Source organism: Thalassophryne amazonica, chromosome 5 (assembly GCF_902500255.1).
Source record: "Thalassophryne amazonica chromosome 5, fThaAma1.1, whole genome shotgun sequence".
Classification (NCBI taxonomy): Eukaryota; Metazoa; Chordata; class Actinopteri; order Batrachoidiformes; family Batrachoididae; genus Thalassophryne; species Thalassophryne amazonica.
The window spans coordinates 43583171-43607772 of NC_047107.1; the positions used below are offsets into that span (position 1 = coordinate 43583171).

At 41.1% G+C, this 24602-nt stretch overlaps 1 long non-coding RNA gene across 1 annotated transcript; it reads left to right on the forward strand.

The window, feature by feature from the left end:
- The first annotated feature begins 1210 nt into the window (after window positions 1-1210).
- LOC117509769 lies at window positions 1211-24602 on the forward strand. Its single transcript, XR_004560510.1, has 4 exons — window positions 1211-1221; window positions 8702-8708; window positions 9695-9701; window positions 24488-24602. It is a non-coding gene; the product is annotated as an uncharacterized LOC117509769 (long non-coding RNA).

Here is a 24602-nt window from a genome sequence, read left to right on the forward strand (position 1 = left end):
ATTTTTGTTGTGGATGCCAAATTGTTTTATCAGGACATTATATTTCACTCAGTATTTTGCAAAATGGTTTGTGATAAATCAGTGCAACATCTATTGGTAGTTGTTGCACATTTTGTTTTGCATCCTTAGCTGCAGCCCACAGAACTTGAACAGATTTTTCTGACATTGCAGTATTCTGATCATTTAGCCTATTCATTCCATCACTTTTGCAATATTTGGTTTTTTTTAATACTATGTGCTAATATACAGAATGAAGAAGTGAGTGAGTGAGTGAGATACGGAGATTTTTGGCATGACATCATTCTGGATAATAATTTGTAGTGCTGTAGAGTACTGGCTATAAGAAAGGGATTGTTTTCTGCAATTTGTAATCTCGGATGTTACTGCAATGTGAATTATAAGATCAGTTGCTGTTATTGTTTACATTCTGTTTTTGGTGTGTGCTGCCTGGTTGGCAAAATATCTGTGACAGCAACAAACAGGAACAGGTGTTCATTTTGTCAGTTGATGGTGGCAATCTGCAACACTTTTGCTGTTTGGTAAAGACAATTATTTATATTTGATTGAAATTAGCATGGCTGCTAATAGTATTTTCTTCTGGAGCCAGCTGATTGGACAAAGATGTGAAGAGGAGCTCACCTCACCTGCACAATATCACCAGCAGCTGCCACTGTTATGACTGAGTGGTGATTGTTCACACTGCTGTTCTGGGACAATCTGATTACTCAGTATTGGAATGAGAAGTCAGTTTGGGTCAAAACTTGGCAATGGGAAACTGGTTCATGGATTTATTATTATTATTATTATTTTACAAATTTTTGTGCATTTACTGCCATTTGAAAGATTATTTTAGTTACCTGCTGTACTATTTGTGAGGTTAACCTCCACATGTTTACGACTGTAGGAACTATTTCCAATATAAGATCGGCTGTCTGCCTGGGTGGTTACCATCCAGGACCCAAGGCGGTTCTGTGGTGTCTTGGAGCGCCAGTAACCATCAACATGCTCCCAGCCTTGACTTGATTTGACTTGGACCCATGCTACCATGCTACATGACACTTTAGCTGTTCAGTGGTGAAAAGAAACGATTTACTGAGAGTGTTTTTTTGTTGTTGTTTTTTTTGCTTGCCCCGTGCCTTTGTATTACGTATAGAATTGCTTCATTTTAGCTTGTCCCATACCTTTTCACTATATATCCAGTTAGCCTGAGACAATGTTTGTGTTCTAAATCAATACTGTGCCGATTAAATTCACTTTTGTCCCAAGCGAAAAGATGAACCCCACAACTTCTAAAAATAGAACCAAGTTTGACTTCCCTTTTAAAGTTACCTGAATATATGGTATTTCATACATACAAAAAATAAAGAAAGAAACAGCTCAATTTGAGACAAGCTAATGTTAGCAGTATGGTTTTAATCAGAAAATTTCATCAGTTAATTACAAATCAAAGTGTTGTTTCAAAATGTGTGATTAAAAGCTCTTTGCATAATCTTAGGAGGAGAAATGAGGAAAAAGAAAGAAATGAAAGAGTAAAGGAAGAATGGGAAATATGGCCCTGAACATTACCACCAGCCGGGTCATTACTGCGCATTGCTCATGCTGTCATGGCAACTATTATCACAGCAATGTCGCTAATGGCATCTGAGACAGGGCAAGAGAAATATGTGAAAATTATTGTCACATTCAATTAAGATCCTTTCCTCTGAACTCAGCTGGTCTCCTCTAGGCCCTTCATTGATTAGTTATCAAAGAAGAATGGAAGGAAGAAACTGGAACTCCGACACTTTGATGCAGGAGTCATCACAAGATGTTGAAGTTCTCTGATAGATGAAGCCTGACCCTATCCAGCAACCTTAATCAGCATCATTGCTGACATATTTCTATTAGTTGTAGTGTAAGCTACTATCATCTCCGCTCAAAATGTAATTGTTCTGACAATGCCTGGGACATCTGGCCTTTCAGTGAAATGTGTCTTCCGAGACAGTTTGGAAGACAACAACCGGAAAGTCAATACTAAAGTATTTCCACTTGGCTCAGTGGGCATTATTTATTAAATATTAACTACACAAAAAAATTATAATTTTTGTTTAGGCCCAAAATTATAGGCCAACTATTCCCAACACTTACCTGAAAATAAGGAAGCATGACTTAAAGAAACCTGAGCCTCGAAAATGATGTCAGCTTAATGAGAACATATTGGGTTGATGGGCAGGTGGTTTGGTGAAAGGGAACAAGTGAAAAACAGTGTGGATGTTTAAAAGCTGGAAGATGGAATAATCTGGATTGATGAGTCCCGTTTGGTCAACATGTTTGTGTGCTCTGGAATGCATGAGGTTGTGGTGGCGGGCCACATGACAGAGGCCGGTCTGGATGGCCAGATTCCTGTGGTCAGACAACGACAGAGCTTCTTGCCCCCGTTTCAGAAAAGAAAAGAATAAAAAGGCAAAACCTCATTCATGTTTGTTGGCCTAGCTGTCGACAATAAACTCAAAGTACACCGAGCCTGCTTTCATATTTCCTAATTTAACATATGAGGTATATGTGTTCCAACATAGCACGTCTCTGTCTCATTATATTTCTCAAATAGAAAGTCTGCCATAAAAGACAGGATTATGAACCAGCCTTGTGTTAATAAGTGAGAATAAGGACATTTTCTTTCTCCTGAATGAACATTGGTGTAGTTGTAATCATGTATATATTTAGATTAATAACCCACCATGTCTGCAACCTGACTGTGGACCACAGACTACATGGCAGTCCTGCCAAAGCTAACCTTTAAGGTTGGTGAGATTGTATCATTGTCCAAGTCTCTTTCAAGATCATGTGACCACAATAATTTCAGGTTATCATGTGTATGTCTCCAAGAAACTTCATTCCACTTGGACAATATGGGCAGTGTTTCTGTCTCTGTGACCTTTTAGGTGATGTTTAATTTTCCTTACAGGGATGACAATTTATAATCTAAGTAAAGGAATACACCAGAATTACTTTGTTGAAATGTGAGCCATCTTACCAGCCATAATGGGCGGTGTTAGTATAGTGGCCACAAAGGGAATGTTGTGTTTCAGAGTCTTTGGATAGTGGAACTCAGAGAGCTTTTCCAGTCTAGAGTAGACCTGCCATCATCTCAGCCCTGGGGGGTTCAGACCAGGATTCTGACCCAGGTTGGTTTTCTCTGGAATGTGTGCATTTTTTTGGCTCTCTCAGCTGGTCAGCACTTACAGGATTGTCTGGAAAGCAGCTGGATGGTCCTGGTGTCTGAGGACAGAGTGGTTTGTGGCGCACAACCTGAACACAGTCAATGGAAGACATGTAACAATCTGGTGGTGGTTCATTCAACGTGAACACAAAGACTTTGTTGTCAGCTGAGTTTTGGATATGGATGAGGCATGGTAGAAAACAGCACTGCAGTCTGGAATATGTCGTACCTCTGTTGTACAGTGGCTTGCAAAAGTATTCAGCCCTTGGTATTTCACAAATTTAAATTTGGTTTTGGTGTTTCAAATACAAAAAGTAAACCAGGCTTCTCAATATAATCAATTCTAAAATTGAAAACAAATCTCTACAGCTTGATAAAAATAATTAAAAATATAAAAACCAAGATGATGGGTTGCATAAGTAATCAGCCCCTTTGGTAGAATACCTGTAAATAATCAGTTTAATTGCCAGTTTTCTTCAGACAAGTCAGGGGATGGGTACATGAACATTTCCAAATCACTGAATATGTCTTGGACTTTATTTACATAAATTATGAAGAAATATAAAGAGTATGGCACTCTATGGTAAATCTGTGTGGAGTAGACAGTTCTCAAAAAGTAACTGTGCAAGATGGAGAAGAGTGAGGAAAGCCACCAAGACACCCAGACAACATAGAAGACGTTTTATCCTTTGCATTACAGCCCGACCAATATATCAATTTCCCTATAATAACGGCCAGTATGAGCTTTTCATAGACATATCTGTATTGGCATTATTTTAGCTGAAATGAAAACTTTTATATTACTGAATAATAAATGCAGGAAAAAATATACAATTTGGCTGCTGGAAATGGTGTTTTTACTTTGTTCAGCAGAGATTGCTCTGACAGCATTGTTTAAAATTTTGCCAAGTATGGCTGGGACCCCATAACCCCTTGGTCACATTAGCTACAAGTGACAGAGGCAAAGTGACTAGCTGCCATTCATTTTCAATCAGAGTCAGCATTTTACAGCTACAAGAGAGAAGTTGCTATGCTGCCGGCTAGACAGGGTAAAAACAGACAAGGAGGCTAATTCATGCAAATAATGAGCGATGCCACACAACAACTACCATTCCGAGTGAAGGCACTGTGATGTACTTTGGTTGGTTCTTGGTTATATTTACAATTATTTATAATAAAATTCACATTTAAACTGTAAAACATCGAGCCTCAATTACATTTCGTTTTCATGTAGGTTTCATCACAGAATTTTAAGAATTGCTGCCATTTGTTCTGTGTAATTATCAGAAGATATATCAGTATCATCACATTTAAACTACATAATATTTCACCTCTAAGTAATAGAATTTTTCCTGCCTATAGGGATTAAAATAGCTGTCACTGATATAGAAGATAATATGCTGCTGTGTGCAAAGGAGTGCTATTGCATCTTTTATTTAATCATAGGTTTGTTCTGGGCACAATCAAGATTGTAGACTATGCAGATTACTCAATTGTGAAGTTTCTTGTGAGGGCAGCGGCACTGCTTGTGCTCCGGTTCATAGCATGGAAGCGGAAGAGGAGTGGCAAACGTATCCTCATCTGCTAACATCACTGTAAGGAATTAGAAATTTGTATTCTGTTTTTTCAGGGTAGACTTTTAATTGAATGTTGTTGTTGTTCATTCGGCTGCTCCCGGTTTTGTTTGGGGTCGCCACAGCAGATACAGCCAGATCCGCATCGGTAATTGGCACACGTTTTACGCCGGATGCCCTTCGTGACGCAACTCCAGTTTTACCCGGAGAAACACACACAGCCGCTGGTGTTCCAAAGAGGTCTCCCATCCAAGTACTAACCAGATCCTGCTCTGCTTAGCTTCTGAGATCTGACGAGATCAGGCTGACACAGAGCAGACCGGCTGCAGACTTTTAATTGAATGAAATAACCTTAAAAAATGTCTGATTCATCAATACAAACAAGTAACCAGTGATTACTGTGTATACCTACTAAATGCACAGAACAAGCAAAGGATGCCAACAGAACCATCTGGCGTGAGCCAGCTTGATTGTAGATAAAGAGATATTCAAAGAAACATCCAGAGTTGTCATGAGTCAGACGAGACCACAAATGAGTGTTTTTGCTTTTTTGTGATCCTTAGCAAATATTGTTTTATACATTTTATGGACATATACATTAAATTCCAAGTGAATAAAAATCAAAACATGATTGATAGTGTCTGTCCCTGTGAGTACAAGCAGAGTATATGCATGTGGTACATCCACTTATGAAAGGCCGGTCACTATATTGCGCTATATAAATACCAGAAAACTCTGTGCTGAACTTTAAACCAAGTTTTTGTGAATCTATGATGGAATGTGGAGCACGTCAGCTTCCTGGGCTCCATCATCACATGGGACTTCAAGTGGGAGCTGAACATCGGCTCCCTCCTCAAGAAAACCCAGCAGAGGATGTACTTCCTGTGTCAGCTGAAAAAGTTCAACCCGTCCAAGACAATGACGGTGCCCTTCTACACAGTCATCATTTAGTCTGTCCTCACCACATCCATCACCATCTAGTACGCTGCTGCCACCACTAAGGACAAGGACAGACTGCAGCTTATCATCCGCTCTGCTGAGAAGGGAATGGGCTGATACTATCTTTTTGAGGTTCTCCCCTCTGGTAGAAGGCTACGGTCCATCAAGACTAAACATCTCACCATAAGAACAGCTTTTTCCCATCTGCAGTGGGCCTCACTGGGAGGGAGGACCATTGACACCCACTGGCACTGTTTCACGCTACCACCAAGCCTCCATCCCCAATTCCTAACTCAACTGAATGGGAAGGTGTGTCCAAAGTTTTGACTTGTAGTGTATGTCTTATTTAACTCATTTCAATTCATTTATAAGGTGCCAAATTTTAACATAAGTCACCCCAAGGCACCTCACAAAGGTAAGGTCTAACCTTACCAACCCCCTGACCAAACACAAAGGCAACAGTGGTAAGGAAACCTCAAGCGGATGAGACTCAGAGGAGTGACCCACTGCTTAGGCCATTCCAACAATGGCCAAAGCAGTGGGTCACTCCTCAAATAAACAAAGTCCAACAAAGAATTATCAAACATGCAGCTTTGATGTGCTTACCCACCTATTGCAATTAAATGGTAAATGGACTGCATTTATATCATGCTTTTCCATCTGCATCAGACGCTCAAAGCACTTTACAGTAATACCTCACATTCACCCTGATGTCAGGGTGCTGTCTTACAGGGTGCTCACTACACACCAGGAGCAACTAGGGGATTAAGGACCTTGCCCAAGGGCAGTTAGTGACTTTCTGGTCAGGCTGGGATTTGAACAGAGGATCCCATGGTCTCAAGCCCAACATTTAACCACTAGACCAGGGGTGGCCAAGTTGGGTCCTCGAGAGCCACCTTCCTGACACTCTTAGATGTCTCCCTGCTCCAACACACCTGAATCCAATGAAAGACTCGTTAGCAGACTTTTAATGAGCCTTTCATTGGATTCAAGTGTTGGAGCAGGGAGACAACTAAGAGTGTCAGGAAGGTGGCTCTCGAGGACCCAACTTGGCTACCCCTGCACTAGACCATCAATCAATCAATCAATCAATTTTTTTTTTATATAGCGCCAAATCACAACAAACAGCTGCCCCAAGGCGCTCCACATTGTAAGGCAAGGCCATACAATAATGATGTAAAACCCCAACGGTCAAAATGACCCCCTGTGAGCAAGCACTTGGCTACAGTGGGAAGGAAAAACTCCCTTTTAACAGGAAGAAACCTCCAGCAGAACCAGGCTCAGGGAGGGGCAGTCTTCTGCTGGGACTGGTTGGGGCTGAGGGAGAGAACCAGGAAAAAGATATGCTGTGGAGGGGAGCAGAGATCGATCACTAATGATTAAATGCAGAGTGGTGCATACAGAGCAAAAAGAGAAAGAAACAGTGCATCATGGGAACCCCCCAGCAGTCTACGTCTATAGCAGCATAACTAAGGGATGGTTCAGGGTCACCTGATCCAGCCCTAACTATAAGCTTTAGCAAAAAGGAAAGTTTTAAGCCTAATCTTAAAAGTAGAGAGGGTGTCTGTCTCCCTGATCTGAATTGGGAGCTGGTTCCACAGGTGAGGAGCCTGAAAGCTGAAGGCTCTGCCTCCCATTCTACTCTTACAAACCCTAGGAACTACAAGTAAGCCTGCAGTCTGAGAGCGAAGCGCTCTATTGGGGTGATATGGTACTACGAGGTCCCTAAGATAAGATGGGACCTGATTATTCAAAACCTTATAAGTAAGAAGAAGAATTTTAAATTCTATTCTAGAATTAACAGGAAGCCAATGAAGAGAGGCCAATATGGGTGAGATATGCTCTCTCCTTCTAGTCCCCGTCAGCACTCTAGCTGCAGCATTTTGAATTAACTGAAGGCTTTTTAGGGAACTTTTAGGACAACCTGATAATAATGAATTACAATAGTCCAGCCTAGAGGAAATAAATGCATGAATTAGTTTTTCAGCATCACTCTGAGACAAGACCTTTCTGATTTTAGAGATATTGCGTAAATGCAAAAAAGCAGTCCTACATATTTGTTTAATATGCGCTTTGAATGACATATCCTGATCAAAAATGACTCCAAGATTTCTCACAGTATTACTAGAGGTCAGGGTAATGCCATCCAGAGTAAGGATCTGGTTAGACACCATGTTTCTAAGATTTGTGGGGCCAAGTACAATAACTTCAGTTTTATCTGAGTTTAAAAGCAGGAAATTAGAGGTCATCCATGTCTTTATGTCTGTAAGACAATCCTGCAGTTTAGCTAATTGGTGTGTGTCCTCTGGCTTCATGGATAGATAAAGCTGGGTATCATCTGCGTAACAATGAAAATTTAAGCAATACCGTCTAATAATACTGCCTAAGGGAAGCATATATAAAGTGAATAAAATTGGTCCTAGCACAGAACCTTGTGGAACTCCATAATTAACTTTAGTCTGTGAAGAAGATTCCCCATTTACATGAACAAATTGTAATCTATTAGACAAATATGATTCAAACCACCGCAGCGCAGTGCCTTTAATACCTATGGCATGCTCTAATCTCTGTAATAAAATTTTATGGTCAACAGTATCAAAAGCAGCACTGAGGTCTAACAGAACAAGCACAGAGATGAGTCCACTGTCCGAGGCCATAAGAAGATCATTTGTAACCTTCACTAATGCTGTTTCTGTACTATGATGAATTCTAAAACCTGACTGAAACTCTTCAAATAGACCATTCCTCTGCAGATGATCAGTTAGCTGTTTTACAACTACCCTTTCAAGAATTTTTGAGAGAAAAGGAAGGTTGGAGATTGGCCTATAATTAGCTAAGATAGCTGGGTCAAGTGATGGCTTTTTAAGTAATGGTTTAATTACTGCCACCTTAAAAGCCTGTGGTACATAGCCAACTAACAAAGATAGATTGATCATATTTAAGATCGAAGCATTAAATAATGGTAGGGCTTCCTTGAGCAGCCTGGTAGGAATGGGGTCTAATAAACATGTTGATGGTTTGGATGAAGTAACTAATGAAAATAACTCAGACAGAACAATCGGAGAGAAAGAGTCTAACCAAATACCGGCATCACTGAAAGCAGCCAAAGATAACGATACGTCTTTGGGATGGTTATGAGTAATTTTTTCTCTAATAGTTAAAATTTTGTTAGCAAAGAAAGTCATGAACTCATTACTAGTTAAAGATAATGGAATACTCAGCTCAATAGAGCTCTGACTCTTTGTCAGCCTGGCTACAGTGCTGAAAAGAAACCTGGGGTTGTTCTTATTTTCTTCAATTAGTGATGAGTAGAAAGATGTCCTAGCTTTACGGAGGGCTTTTTTATAGAGCAACAGACTCTTTTTCCAGGCTAAGTGAAGATCTTCTAAATTAGTGAGATGCCATTTCCTCTCCAACTTACGGGTTATCTGCTTTAAGCTACGAGTTTGAGAGTTATACCATGGAGTCAGACACTTCTGATTTAAAGCTCTCTTTTTCAGAGGAGCTACAGCATCCAAAGTTGTCTTCAATGAGGATGTAAAACTATTGACGAGATACTCTATCTCCCTTACAGAGTTTAGGTAGCTACTCTGCACTGTGTTGTTATATGGCATTAGAGAACATAAAGAAGGAATCATATCCTTAAACCTAGTTACAGCGCTTTCTGAAAGACTTCTAGTGTAATGAAACTTATTCCCTACTGCTGGGTAGTCCATCAGAGTAAATGTAAATGTTATTAAAAAATGATCAGACAGAAGGGAGTTTTCAGGGAATACTGTTAAGTCTTCTATTTCCATACCATAAGTCAGAACAAGATCTAAGATATGATTAAAGTGGTGGGTGGACTCATTTACTTTTTGAGCAAAGCCAATAGAGTCTAATAATAGATTAAATGCAGTGTTGAGGCTGTCATTCTCAGCATCTGTGTGGATGTTAAAATCGCCCACTATAATTATCTTATCTGAGCTAAGCACTAAGTCAGACAAAAGGTCTGAAAATTCACAGAGAAACTCACAGTAACGACCAGGTGGACGATAGATAATAACAAATAAAACTGGTTTTTGGGACTTCCAATTTGGATGGACAAGACTAAGAGACAAGCTTTCAAATGAATTAAAGCTCTGTCTGGGTTTTTGATTAATTAATAAGCTGGAATGGAAGATTGCTGCTAATCCACCGCCCCGGCCCGTGCTACGAGCATTCTGACAGTTAGTGTGACTCGGGGGTGTTGACTCATTTAAACTAACATATTCATCCTGCTGTAACCAGGTTTCTGTTAGGCAGAATAAATCAATATGTTGATCAATTATTATATCATTTACCAACAGGGACTTAGAAGAGAGAGACCTAATGTTTAATAGACCACATTTAACTGTTTTAGTCTGTGGTGCAGTTGAAGGTGCTATATTATTTTTTCTTTTTGAATTTTTATGCTTAAATAGATTTTTGCTGGTTATTGGTAGTCTGGGAGCAGGCACCGTCTCTACGGGGATGGGGTAATGAGGGGATGGCAGGGGGAGAGAAGCTGCAGAGAGGTGTGTAAGACTACAACTCTGCTTCCTGGTCCCAACCCTGGATAGTCACGGTTTGGAGGATTTAAGAAAATTAGCCAGATTTCTAGAAATGAGAGCTGCTCCATCCAAAGTGGGATGGATGCCGTCTCTCCTAACAAGACCAGGTTTTCCCCAGAAGCTTTGCCAATTATCTATGAAGCCCACCTCATTTTTTGGACACCACTCAGACAGCCAGCAATTCAAGGAGAACATGCGGCTAAACATGTCACTCCCGGTCTGATTGGGGAGGGGCCCAGAGAAAACTACAGAGTCCGACATTGTTTTTGCAAAGTTACACACCGATTTAATGTTAATTTTAGTGACCTCCGATTGACGTAACCGGGTGTCATTACTGCCGACGTGAATTACAATCTTACCAAATTTACGCTTAGCCTTAACCAGCAGTTTCAAATTTCCTTCAATGTCGCCTGCTCTGGCCCCCGGAAGACAATTGACTATGGTTGCTGGTGTCGCTAACTTCACATTTCTCAAAACAGAGTCGCCAATAACCAGAGTTTGATCCTCGGCGGGTGTGTCGTCGAGTGGGGAAAAACGGTTAGAGATGTGAACGGGTTGACGGTGTACACGGGGCTTCTGTTTAGGGCTACGCTTCCTCCTCACAGTCACCCAGTCAGCCTGCTTTCCCGGCTGCTCGGGATCTGCCAGGGGGGAACTAACGGCGGCTAAGCTACCTTGGTCCGCACCGACTACAGGGGCCTGGCTAGCTGTAGAATTTTCCACGGTGCGGAGCCGAGTCTCCAATTCGCCCAGCCTGGCCTCCAAAGCTACGAATAAGCTACACTTATTACAAGTACCATTACTGCTAAAGGAGGCCGAGGAATAACTAAACATTTCACACCCAGAGCAGAAAAGTGCGGGAGAGACAGGAGAAGCCGCCATGCTAAATCGGCTAAGAGCTAGTAGCTACGCTAAGCTAGCGGATTCCTAAAAACACGCAAAGTGAATAATGTGTAAATAATTTAGAGGTGATTCAGCAGAATGAGTGCTTTAGTTAAGGCACGTAAAGATTACACTGGGAAACAAATCGTAATCTAGATAACTAGATCAATCTAACTGCGCAGATTAAACAGCTAACAGATACAGAAAAACACCGCTGTGCTCCGGAACAGGAAGTGATACAATACCGCAGTGAGAGCCAACCACCAGACTGCATCACCTCCCTTATGGATTAAGGGATGTGATGAATTATCCATCCATCCATCCATCCATCCATCCATCCATCCATCCATCCATCCATCCATCCATCCATCCATCCATCCATTTTCTAAACCCATTTATTCCAGTTAAGGGTAAGGTAGTCATTCAAAGTTGTTGAAATGAAATAAACACATTTCTGGATTATTCACATCATGCATAGATGCTGGCAGTTGGTATATGTAAAGATAGTTTTCATTGAAAAATTAAACATATTCAACAAATGTTGGAGCTTGTAACAATATATTTGAAAAACTTTCTAGTGACATGAAGTAGAGATTGACTTAACACATTTTATTAGGCAACATGACATGTGCAGAGTTGGAAAATAATTGTATTTGAAGGTTTTTAGCCCAGGTGTATGAAACTTTATGTCATCAAAAGTTAGCTTGCTTCAGTTTTAAGATTAGGCTTAAAACTTTCCTTTTTGCTAAAGCTTATAGTTAGGGCTGGATCAGGTGACCCTGAACCATCCCTTAGTTATGCTGCTATAGACGTAGACTGCTGGGGGGTTCCCATGATGCACTGTTTCTTTCTCTTTTTGCTCTGTATGCACCACTCTGCATTTAATCATTAGTGATCGATCTCTGCTCCCCTCCACAGCATGTCTTTTTCCTGGTTCTCTCCCTCAGCCCCAACCAGTCCCAGCAGAAGACTGCCCCTCCCTGAGCCTGGTTCTGCTGGAGGTTTCTTCCTGTTAAAAGGGTTTTTTCCTTCCCACTGTAGCCAAGTGCTTGCCCACAGGGGGGTCGTTTTGACCGTTGGGGTTTTACTAATTATTGTATGGCCTTGCCTTGCAATATAAAGTGCCTGGGGCAACTGTTGTTGTGATTTGGCGCTATATAAAAAATTAGGTAGGAAGAAGTTAAGCTTCATATTTATTGCATTTTAGATTCCGTTTTTTCCGTATAACTTTATATTCTAATAGCTTTGTTTCAGGGGTATTTGTGTGTTTTTACTTAGCTTTACTGTATATTCAGTTCAGTTAGTTTTTTTCAGTTACCTTTATATCCATTTCATGTGCAGGCCAGTGTCATTTGTGGCACATTAAGAAGATTTATGGCTCCACTAAAAGCCAAGCTGGTTTTTAAGAATGTGGTGGTTACACTGACCTTCAACAGTTCATGTTCTGGACCTGAATGATTTCAGGGAGGAATAAGGTAGCAAAAGAAGGAACTGGATACTCCGCCTCTCTGTGGTCTACTCTAACTAGTGCATTCCAAAAAATTTACATGAAAATTTGTCTTACCTGAGCTTATTTTGTTAACTTTTTATTTTGTTACTTTTATTTTGAGTTTATTTGATGTTCAGCTAGCTGTCTCAGCATGCTGATGCAGCACGTTAGTTTTTTCACAAATTGAAGATGACAGCAACTGTGTAACGAGATTCAAATTTCTGTTTGCTTTACCTTCTCTTAGTTTGATATTAAATTAAGTATTCAGTTAACGGTATGTTTAAGATTCAGTGAACATCATATGCTGGTACATTTAGATTCAGTTAATTTATTTGGTTAACATTATATTGTAATGGCCATTGGTTTTGTTGTTGTGTGTGAAGTCTGCATTTGTTCCTCATGTGTACAGTTGTACATAGGTTTCTTCCAAGCGGTAAGCTTTGATGATCAGAAATGAGGCATACTGGGAAGAAGGAAAAGTTGCCGTTCTTTGATTTGGTCACTTGAGGCTGGCAACAAAAGCAAACACATTGCCATCCTTTTCATGGACCAAACAAAAAAATTAAATCCCTGCCGAATGTTGTTTCTGAACCCTCTTATCAGTAAAAAGTGACTCAGCCAGATACATTTATACCAGACTATGATTCAGTAAGGATGTTCACTTTTTTAGCCACAGACATTTCAAATTTTCTCTGTTACTTGTTATCATAACGCCATTACATCATTTTCAAGATTGTACAAGACGGGTTTAAATTAATAAAACCAGGTTATGAAGTTTCTTTCTCTCGTGGTATAATTTGTGGTAAAAATATGTGCCAAAAAATGCAGGAAATGGCACCTAAAAATTAAAACATTTCTGAGGGAGCATCCTGACAGAACCCCCCCCCCCCCCAACCAAGCTGTACTCATTCGCAAATCTTTTGAGAGAAAAAAAAAAGAAGAAGAAAAAAGAAGTTAACAGCCTTGAAAAAAAAAAAAAAAAAAAAAAAAATTTTGGTCTCTACAGTTGCTCCCTCCATGAGAATTGTATGCAGGGTGAATTTTTTCTAACTTTTTCATTTAGGATTTTGCAAGCCATAAAGTTATGTTTTGCCGCTTTGACTTGAAGTTCGCTGAGCCAAGAGTTCAGACTCACGCACAGGCCATTAGCTCCGTTTGTTAGCTGCTGTGGAAGACCACCTCTTTCCTTTAAGAATTTTCTTACAAATATCTGTAATAATACAGGAGTCGCAGGGGTGGTGCCCAAGTGGTTAATGCGCTTGGTTTCAGTTCAGAAGGTTCCGGGTTCAAATCCCACCCCTGCCACATTTCTCCATGTAATGTGGAGTTGCGTCAGGAAGGGCATCCGGCGTAAAACTTGTGCCAATTCAAACATGCAGATCCACCTTGGATTTGCTGTGGCGACCCCAAGTGCAAACAAGGGAGCAGCTGAAGGGACTTACTATCTGTAATAATACAGGAAGTTTATGGATGTGATGAGGGAGGACATGCAGGTGGTTGGCCTGGTAGGAAGATGCAGAGGACATGGTGAGATGGAAATTGTTGACCTGCTGTGGTGACCTCTAACAGGAGCAACAGAAAGAAGAAGACGATTTGCTTTTATGTGAACATTAAAGGTTATGAGCTGCTTATTTTCTCAGTAACTGTGTATTAAGTGAGTCTAACCAACCTGGTCTCACGGCAAGTCGTGCTTCAGCAGCACGAAATATACAGTAATCTATTGGTTCGTGATATTGTGATGAAAGGTGCCTCATTTTTGTCAAGGCAGCACGAATTCATTCTCATTCATTCCGTGATGGCTGCACAAAATTAAAAGTGAAGCGGAGGGTCAGGGGTGGTTATGGTTAGGGTGGGGGGAAGGAGTAAGATTAGGTTATGGTTAAGGTTAGGGTTGGGGGTGGGAGCAGGGTTAGGAATAGTGAGTTAATAACAGCTCTGTAAAGAAAATTTGACTCATTTCGTCATGGGAGCACGAAAAAAAACAAAAAAACGTGAGACTAGGCTGGTCTAACACATGAAGCTATGACAGCTGTTCAAAGTGCTAACACTGTAACAGTAAATTTGACAAGAATTCCACTCAAGGCGAATATAGCAGCAGAGACATACTTTAGGAAGTTTCACCACACAACAAGCCATATTATATTCAAAGTGTTTGTAATAAAATATTCCAAATGAAACAGACACAGCCTCCACAACAGCTACCAGCAGCATCAAGTGGCCTCTGACCTACGTTCACAGTGAGTGGTGGACGTACTTGGCTCAGCTGTTGTCAATCAAGGTGATCACACCCACAATTATACTGAATTTTATGACTTAAAACAGTTAGAAAAGATAGAAAAAAAATAACCCTCAAACAGTTCTCATGGAAGAGGAAACTATCTTAGGATTCAAACAACTTTATTGATCCCTAAAAGGGCAAATCATGTCACACCCAGTTACCTCAGACAAAAAATACAGCAATTAATCCACAATTATTACTAGTTGAACGTAATAATGGCACACATCAGAATTAAAACACCGCATATACATTTGATTGTTTATGTACGTTAACTTTTTAAGACAGTCCGTCATCTGAATTGAGGCAATATGAGTGTGGGGGACCCGCAGCAGCCTCCTGCACAGCCACGAGCTTGGGGGAAAACGGAAAGCTGTAGCAGCTGAGCCGCGCTGCCTCCCGGTGGGGGGAAAGGAGCGACAGAGCGGAGGCCTGGGGGGTGGGGGTAGGGTCAGGGTACAACCCCAATTCCAGTGAAGTTGGGACGTTGTGTAAAATGTAAATAAAAACAGAATACAATGAATTGCAAATCCTCTTCAACCTATATTCTATTGAACACACCACAAAGACAAGATATTTAAAGTTCAAACTGATAAACGTTAGTGTTTTTGTGCAAATATTTGCTCATTTTGAAATGGATGCCTGCAACACATTTCAAAAAAGCTGGGACAGTGGTATGTTTACCACTACGTTACACCACCTTTCCTTCTAACAACACTCAATAAGCATTTGGGAACTGAGGACACTAATTGTTGAAGCTTTGTAGGTGGAATTCTTTCCCATTCTTGCTTGATGTACAACTTCAGTTGTTCAACAGTCCGGGGTCTCCGTTGTCGTATTTTGTCCTTCATAATGCGCCACACATTTTCAATGGGTGACAGGTCTGGACTGCAGGCAGGCCAGTCTAGTACCCGCACTCTTTGACTACGAAGCCACACTGTTGTAACACGTGCAGAATGTGGCTCGGCATTGTCTTGCTGAAATAAGCAGGGACATCTCTGAAAAAGATGTTGCTTGGATGGCAGCATGTGTTGCTCCAAAACCTGGATGTACCTTTCAGCATTGACGGTGCCATCACAGATGTGTAATTTGCCCATGCCATGGGCAATAACACACCCCCATACCATCACAGATGCTGGCGTTTGAACTTTGTGCTGGTAACAATCTGGATGGTCTTCTTCCTCTTTTGTCCGGAGGACACGATGTCCATGATTTCCAAAAACAATTTGAAATGTGGACCAGAGGTGTCAAATCTGGCTTCAGAAAGTAAAAACCCTGTGTTGGTTCTACCTGTGCACCTAAAGCAGGTGATCTCAATAATAAGCTCATCCACCTGCCTGAAGAGCTGAACTAATTACAATAAGATGGATGATTGGGAAGATGGAACAAATATGTGGCTGGACTTGTACTTTTGAAGCTGGATTTGACACCTCTCTAGGGTGGAGATTCTTCTGGATGAAAACATCTATTGAGACCAAAGTGGTTTTTGTAGCAGGCTGTAAACATGTTTATTTCTGCTGTAAATTTGGACATTTTAATGTGGACTCCTATGGGAATGTGCTCTATTTTGGAAAGAGCCTCAAGTGGCCAGTCAGGGGAACTGTAACTTTTTGGACTTCCAGTAGGGCTTCATCTGAGGCCATCAAAGTTTACCAGTTTTTCCAAATATGGGTTAGTCATGATGCCTTGCCAATATGAAAACACACAGAAGAAAATGTTTTAAGCTTCTTATCGACTCTTTCAGGCCTCGATAGAAAACCCATGGGTGGTGTCACACAAGTTTTGTCCACGATAGACATAGTTTATGATTTCTTCCAGTTACTCTAGTTTCCTCCCATCATCAAAACATGCACATTAGGTTAATAGAAGTTGGCAGCAGAACTACAACTCCAGTTATTAGAAAAACATTCACCTAGTTTAAAACCACATGAGGGTGGAGACTGTTGCGGCACTAAGGTGTTGTCCTCATTGGGATGCTGGAACTGGAAGCGAAGTGTGCACTTCTCACTATGATCTACTGATCTACGAAACACCCCCACACGTCTTGGCAAGAAAGCAACAAGTGATTCATAACTTGATTTTTCTTCTCTGGATATTGAGACAAATAATCATTTTCCAAGTGGACAAACTATAAGGTGCCACTCATAATGAGTGACATGTCTCAGCTGTGGCTAACATTATTACAGATAAATAAAGAGGATGTGTAATAATTCGTACATGTTATTATCCTATTATGAAATTGTAGCCTGTGGCACAGACCTCTGGAAACTTTTAGACTAGACTATTTGCTCAGGTCTATTAATAAACTTTGCTTTGAATGACGGAGTGTCCCAAGCAGACAGCACATGTCATTGATGAGAGACAGAGAGAGACTGACCGCACCAGAGGGAGTAGTAGAGAGAGGCAGTGCCCGTCTGTTCAGAGACGACCCTCTCTCTCTGGTTGGATGGTGCCACCAAACCATCTTCCTGCCCTAGAATACTGCAATTCCTCCGCCTCCACCTCTGCACTTTGCTCCTTCTTCCAGCCAGCTTCCACCTCAATTACTCCGACAATGTTGGCTTCCTTGTCGGTCTGACAGCCCACTTTCCTGCCCTGGTTCAGTGCCCCTTACCACACTACACACACCCTGCTTCTAATGGCTTTTGGACAAAGCATGCTTTTATTTTAAAAAAGAAAGCAGGGAAAGTTTGTTCAAATAGAATCCAGTATATTTGTGTAATAGCATGCTATCATGGTGTAATTATACATAAAAATCTGCAATATAATTTGAAATTGGAAGATGGACACTGATATTTCTTGTTAAAACAATTCAAGTAAGTTCAAAGCAAAGGAACGGAAATGGGTGAAGTAATGTTTAGCTAAAACCAAGCCATCCCAAACAGGAATTTGTCCAAAACCACATCTAATTCAGCCAAATTGTGACCAGCTTCACTCTTTAGTAATAATGTCATTAAACGAGAAAAATGATGGCAGGAAAATGTTGACTGGAGCTAAGCTGGTACAGTGGATTGTCCATTAAACAAAGGAATGATGAGTGCGATGTCTGATTAATCTGATTACTTTTAGATTACATTTCAAAGTAATCCTACCCAACCTTGGCTGTAAATAACACATGAATGCCCAAGACTGTTCAAGCTTGGGGTACACAGCTAATGTATTGATCACAAAAATGGAGAAAAAGCTGTAGTGAAAGAAAAACAATGATGAAACTAGAAGCACTCAGAAAGTGCAAACCTCCGCCAAGGCCATGGGGTCACTGACGCCATAACATCTACATGCCGTGGAATCATTGAACCTAAAAAAGTCTAACAATGATGTTTGCTCAGTAGTAAAAAAAAGTTTTCATCTGCTGTGACTGGATAGCATGTATCCTTAGCGCTTGGCATCACAGTTTATTGCAACTTGCACCTTTCCCAGAAGCTACTGTCACCTGAGCACTGATATTGATATTGCATGTCCTTATAGACAAAAACAAATAAGAGACAAAATTCAATTTATTATTCAACTAAACTGCAAATATATGAATTTTTTTTTAACATTTATGAAACACTTCTCTAAACAAGGCCATAGGGTCACTGACCCTAAAGAGATTCCCTCCTTGGCACAGTGATCTATTTCTTTTTGTCTTTTTCTCTAAAATTGTATATAATAATCATCCATCCATCCATCCATTTTCTTCCGCTTTATCCGGAGTCGGGTCGCGGGGGCAGCAGCTCAAGCAAAGCCGCCCAGACCTCCCGATCCACACACACCTCCCCCAGCTCCTCCGGGGGAACCCCAAGGCGTTCCCAAGCCAGCCGAGAGACGTAGTCCCTCCAGCGTGTCCTGGGTCTTCCCCGGGGCCTCCTCCCAATGGGACGTGCCCGGAACACCTCTCCAGCGAGGCGTCCAGGGGGATCCAGAAAAGATGCCCGAGCCACCTCAACTGACTCCTTCCGATGTGGAGGAGCAGCGGCTCGACTCCGAGCTCCTCCCAAGTGACCGAGCTCCTCACCCTATCTCTAAGGGAGCGCCCAGCCACCCTGCGGAGGAAACTCATCTCGGCCGCTTGTACTCGCGATCTCGTTCTTTCGGTCATGAGCCAAATCTCATGACCATAGGTGAGGATCGGAACATAGATCGATCTGTAAATCAAGAGCTTTGCCCCCCTACTCAGCTCTCTCTTCACCACGACGGTCCGACACAGCGACCGCATCACTGCAGATGCTGTCTATTGATATAGATTATTAATATATAAACAAAAATAAATTTAAGAAATATTACAATTTGAAAACAAATGCACCCGAATGTGATGACAGCTGCAACTGCTTAATGCTAACTTTTAACACTGAAAATGCCATAGACATGCTAACGTGTTAGCATCGGGATCCGGATCGTGATCCGGATCACCACTAAAATTTAATCCCTTGTTCCTCTTGTCATTTCCAACCACTCCACAAAATTTCATCAAAATCCGTTCGAAACTTTTTGAGTTATCCTGCTGACAGACAGACAAACAAACAAACAAACACGACCGAAAACATAACCTCCTTGGCGGAGGCAAAAATGAATTATTAACAAGCAGCATTACAAGCATGACTTCCAGAAACACAATACCTTCAGGCAGACGTCATCAGCAGCCGATAAACTGAATTCAAACAGAAAAACTATTAGGAATCTATTCTCAAATTGGACTTTGACATCAGAAATAAGGTGACTATAAAGAGGAGGAGAGGTTAGACTTTACTCATGTGAAGTGCCTTGAGGCAGCTTTGTTGTAATTTGGCACTATAGAAATAAATTAAACTGAACTGATGGTCAAGTGGTTAAAGAGGTAGGTTTGTCACCAGACAATCCTTTCAAATTCTTGACAGACCAGAAAATCACTCAGGGCCCTTGCACAAGGTCCTTAATCCCCAAAGTGCTTCTTAGTGGTGCATCTTAGCTACAATTTCCATAAAAAAAATGTTCATTTTGTGATAAAAGCATGGAATTTGGCACACATATTCTAAATTAACTAATGTTTGTTTTCAGATATGGAGCCATCCTGGAGCTGACCTCTAATGAGCTATAGGGGTCAATAAAGAATTACACAGGGGTTAGAATAAAAAAACAAATGCTCCAATCATGTCTAAAACCATACCACATATTTGTCTGATCATAACAATTCCAAAAAGGTATAGTTTAGACTATCTATGACTGAATTCCATGGAGTTATGGGGTAAAAACAGCAAAAATGATTATAAATGTCAGTTTCAGTTTGTACAGGGGTCAAGAGTTAAAGTTGCTCCAATTTTAGACTTGGGTTTAAAGTCTGCTTGTGCTACCTGTCTGTCTGTGTCCTTGGACAAAACACTTAATCTGCGTTGACTCAGTCCACCCAGCTGTAAAATGTGGTACCGGCCTTGGCTAGGGAAGTAAATGTGAAACATCATTTTAAAGTGCTTTGAGCATCCACTGAATGGAAAGGTTATATAGAAATTTCTATGACGGTTTTATAGGACCTACTGGAATGTATTTTGGCTTTTCTAAACTCAGTTGGAATGTTTGGTATTTGTGGAAAAATGCAGTAAACTAGAGCACAAAATTTTACCTTGGAAAAACTTTCAAGGTCAAAGCCTTGTTAGAAATTGCTTTTCATGAGATAAATTACATGTGATCAAATGTCAGGAGTATGTTAGTATGTTAGTTCATGCACTTGAAGGATTTTTTGCTGTCTTGTCAGGTTTTCTTTTCAGCTTTTCACTTTCTGAATTCTTTATCAGCAAGGTTGGGTAGGATTACTTTGAAAGAATACATGTGGATTACATGTAATCTGATTACTTTTGGATTACATTTCAAAGTAATCCTACCGAACCCTGTTTATCAGATAATTTTAACAGAACATTTGGTATTTTTGCTATGCACAATTTGTCATTGCTTTTTGGCATTTGGTTTCTAACTGACAACAGGAAGACAGACAAACAGGCATAAAATTGGAACCTCTATCCAATTTTGGTGGTATAGCTAAATCCATAACAGACAACTGAGAGTGACTGAGGCACTTTTGATTGAGATATAATGGAAAATGCATACCAAATGAGCTTTTCAATATTAAATTCAAATATCCACAAAATCCTTAATCCAGCTCAGATCTGGATCAAATTTTCTCAGGCGATAGTGAGTGCCCATCTGCACCTCACTTTCAAATATGAGAGTGATCAGGGCATGATTGATTAAGATATCATTTCCAATTCCACAAATGTTTACCCTGGAAAAAATTTCAAGGTCAAAGTTCTGTTACAAACAGCTTTTCATAAGTTAAAATATACATCAAAAAGGCTTTCCTCTAGATCAGATGCAAATCAAACTTAGTCAATTCATTGAGAGTGTCCGTTTGCACCTTACTGTCACAAATGAAAGTGGGACATGTTTGATTGAGCTATAATGCAAAATGTACATCAAATGGACTTTTCAATATTAAATTCAAACTTTGTCGGTCGATAGTGGGTGCCAGTCTACACCTCACTTTCAAATATGAGTGTGACTGGGGCATGTTTGATTAAGATATTGTAAAATATATATTTAATGGGGTTTTCAATGTTAATATTTAAATGGCCACAGAATCTATAATCTGGATGAGATCCAGAGAAATTTTGTCAGTTAATAAAGGATAAAGAAATCTGATCTTTTGTCAGAGTTATGAATTTTTCATTCTCTCAAGGTATGTAAACTTTTGAGCTGTATGTCCAACTCCCAGTCTGTTCACACCATGGACTTATATAATGTGAATGCTACCACACACACACACACACACACACACACACACACACACACACACACACACACACACACACACACACACACACACACACACACACACACACACACACACACACACATATGTCAATGTGGTCTCTTTGAGTGCATGCAGATGTTTGTATTGATTCTGAATAGTCGCTTTTCTCAACAAGGAAGAATTCAATGTATATATAATCAGTTTGATATCTAGTGTGTTTATTTATTTGCCTGTTCTTTGCACATATTTCTTGCCTAATATTATCACTTGGGACTTAGATCCCAAGGAATCAGAGTCCTTTCAATATTAAGGCAAACTTCATGTGACTACCATCCACTGGCACAATGGAAGTTTACCATCATGTCCTGTGTTTTATGATTCTGACAGCTGGCAACATAGGGATTCTGTGTGGCAGCTTGGAGAGACAGCTGACTGCAGGGAATCGACCCCACTAGGACTGTAATGGGCAAGCTACCCATGAGTCTTTGACGCTGTTTCAGTTTGTTGGAGACACCCGCCAAGTGCTACAGAAAGTGAACAAAGCCTATACCCCTAAAGCCTGCAAGAGCGGGGGAGTAAAATGGTTAAACGATTGACAACATGGCCACAGACCCAGGAACAGACACAATTACGAGCAAGAATATGAGAGACAACCACAGCAAGAGTAGGACACTCACTTCAGGTATGCACATGTGGCTGGACTAAAAAATATCATACAAAGGGTTGAGGACCCACCAACGAAAGAGAGGGTGCATGAGAGAGCAGAGCCAGGGGCCTCGCATTGACCAATACATCTTATGAAGTAATCAGTCAAATCACTCCATTGAAGCACAGCGACGGGACAAAAACCAAAGATCAAAGAGCACAGACCAAGTGTGAAGTGGCCCAAAGCTGTTGAAAAGAGAGAGTGGTAAACAGCCAACAATGACCTGTCAAGAATCCTGGAGCAAGAAGTGGGCAGCGCAGATAAAGAGGTTGAAAGGATGGGCGACATCATCTACCACTATGGAAAAGAGTGCTTTGGAGCAAACATGAAAAGCAACAAAGTAACACCAGCAACAGCCAATTCCAGCAGGCAGCAAGAGATCAAAAGACTGGTTAGAGAAAGAAGGCAGCTGTGAAAGCAGCGGAAGAAGGCCACTGATGCAGAGAGAGATGGTCTCATGCTATCCAGGGGGTCATCAAATGTTGACTGGCAACCTTGCAAAAAGCAGAGAACTTGGGGAAACTTCGCAGGAGGAAGGAACACACAAGAACACAATTCTATAAAAATCCCTTCAAGTTTGTCAAACACCTTTTCTCTAAGGAAAAAAAGCAGAACCCTGAAAACTCCAAAGCAGGGACTGGAACAACATCTGGAAAAGGTCTACTGTGACACAAAAAGGCACAAATGGTTTGTTATCCCACATGACATCCCATCCCATCTATTCAACCTCCTAAATTCAACTTGGAGACTGGACCTCCAAAATGGAAGTAAGTAGAGAACACAGAACAGCTCACAAGAGCAGTGTCAGCCCCTGGGCAGAATGGCATATCACATAAGCTTTGCAAGAATGCACCAGATGTTTTACACTACCTTTGGAGACTCATGAGGATAATGTGGCAAGAGGGAATAATTCCTAAGGTGTGGCGAAGGACTGGAGGTGTACTTATTTCCAAGAAGAAGGTTACAATTCTGGCCAATCTGCCTTCTCAACATTGAGGGGAAAATCTTTTTCAGCATGATAGCACAGAGGCTCTCCACCTACCTGGAGAAGAACAAATATGTCAATGCATCTACACAAAAGGCTGACATTCCTGGGTTCTCTGGTTGCTTGGAGCATACCAGTATGATCTGGCACCAGATCCAAGTGGCGTAGAGGGACAAAAGAAACCTCCATGTCATCTTCCTTGACCTGGCTAATACCTTTGGGTCAGTTCCCCATAACCTCCTCTTGGAATCCTTCAAATTCTTCCATGTTCCATTATCTATCACTCATCTCATAAAAGACTACATTGAAGACCTGCAAATGTGCTTCACAACTGCTCACTTTACAACATCATGGCAGCGTGTGGAAGTAGGCATCATGGTAGGCTGTACAATCTCACTCCTGTCCTTCACAATGACCATGGAGGTCATCATCAGGGCCTCCAAATGGGTGGTGGGGGTGAGCGAACCAAGAATTTGATCTGCCTTCCACCTGTCCGAGCATACATGGATGACATGACCACTCTGACCACTACTGCAGCATGTACCAAGCGGCTACTTGGAAACTGCAGGATAACATCAAGTGGGCTCGAATAAAAACCAAGCCAAACAAGTCACGAAGCATCACAATAGTCATGGGAGTACTTAAACATTTGATGTTCTGCACTGGTGATGACCCAATTCCAACAGTGTCTGAGCAACCTGTCAAAAGCCTGGACAGATGGTACAATGTAAGCTTCAGGGACAAAGATCAAGTGCTGCAACTAAGGCAGGGCATCACCAACAGCCTAGAAAACATCAGTAAGACCTTGCTGTCAGGGAAACTTAAGCTCTGCAGTTTGGACTTCTAACTCAGGTGATGTGGCCACTCACTATCTACGAGATCCCAATAACAACTGTGGGAAAGATAGAGCCAACCATGACTTCATACATGAAGAAATGGCTCAGGGTCCCACGCTGTCTGATTACAGAGGTGTCAAATCTAGCTTCAGAAAGTAAAAGTCCAGCCACATATTTGGTCCATCTTCCCAATAAACCAGCTGATTGTAATTAGTTCAGCTCTTCAAGCAGGTGGATGAGCTAATTATTGGATGGAGATGGGGATGGCCAGATCAGGCTTGATCGCCCTGTAGCTGGCCACCTTTGACGAGGGTGTCTAGTGTTGAAAGGCCGAAACACCCCGTGATTCAAAGGTACACTACTGATGATGTGTCCCGAAATTTACA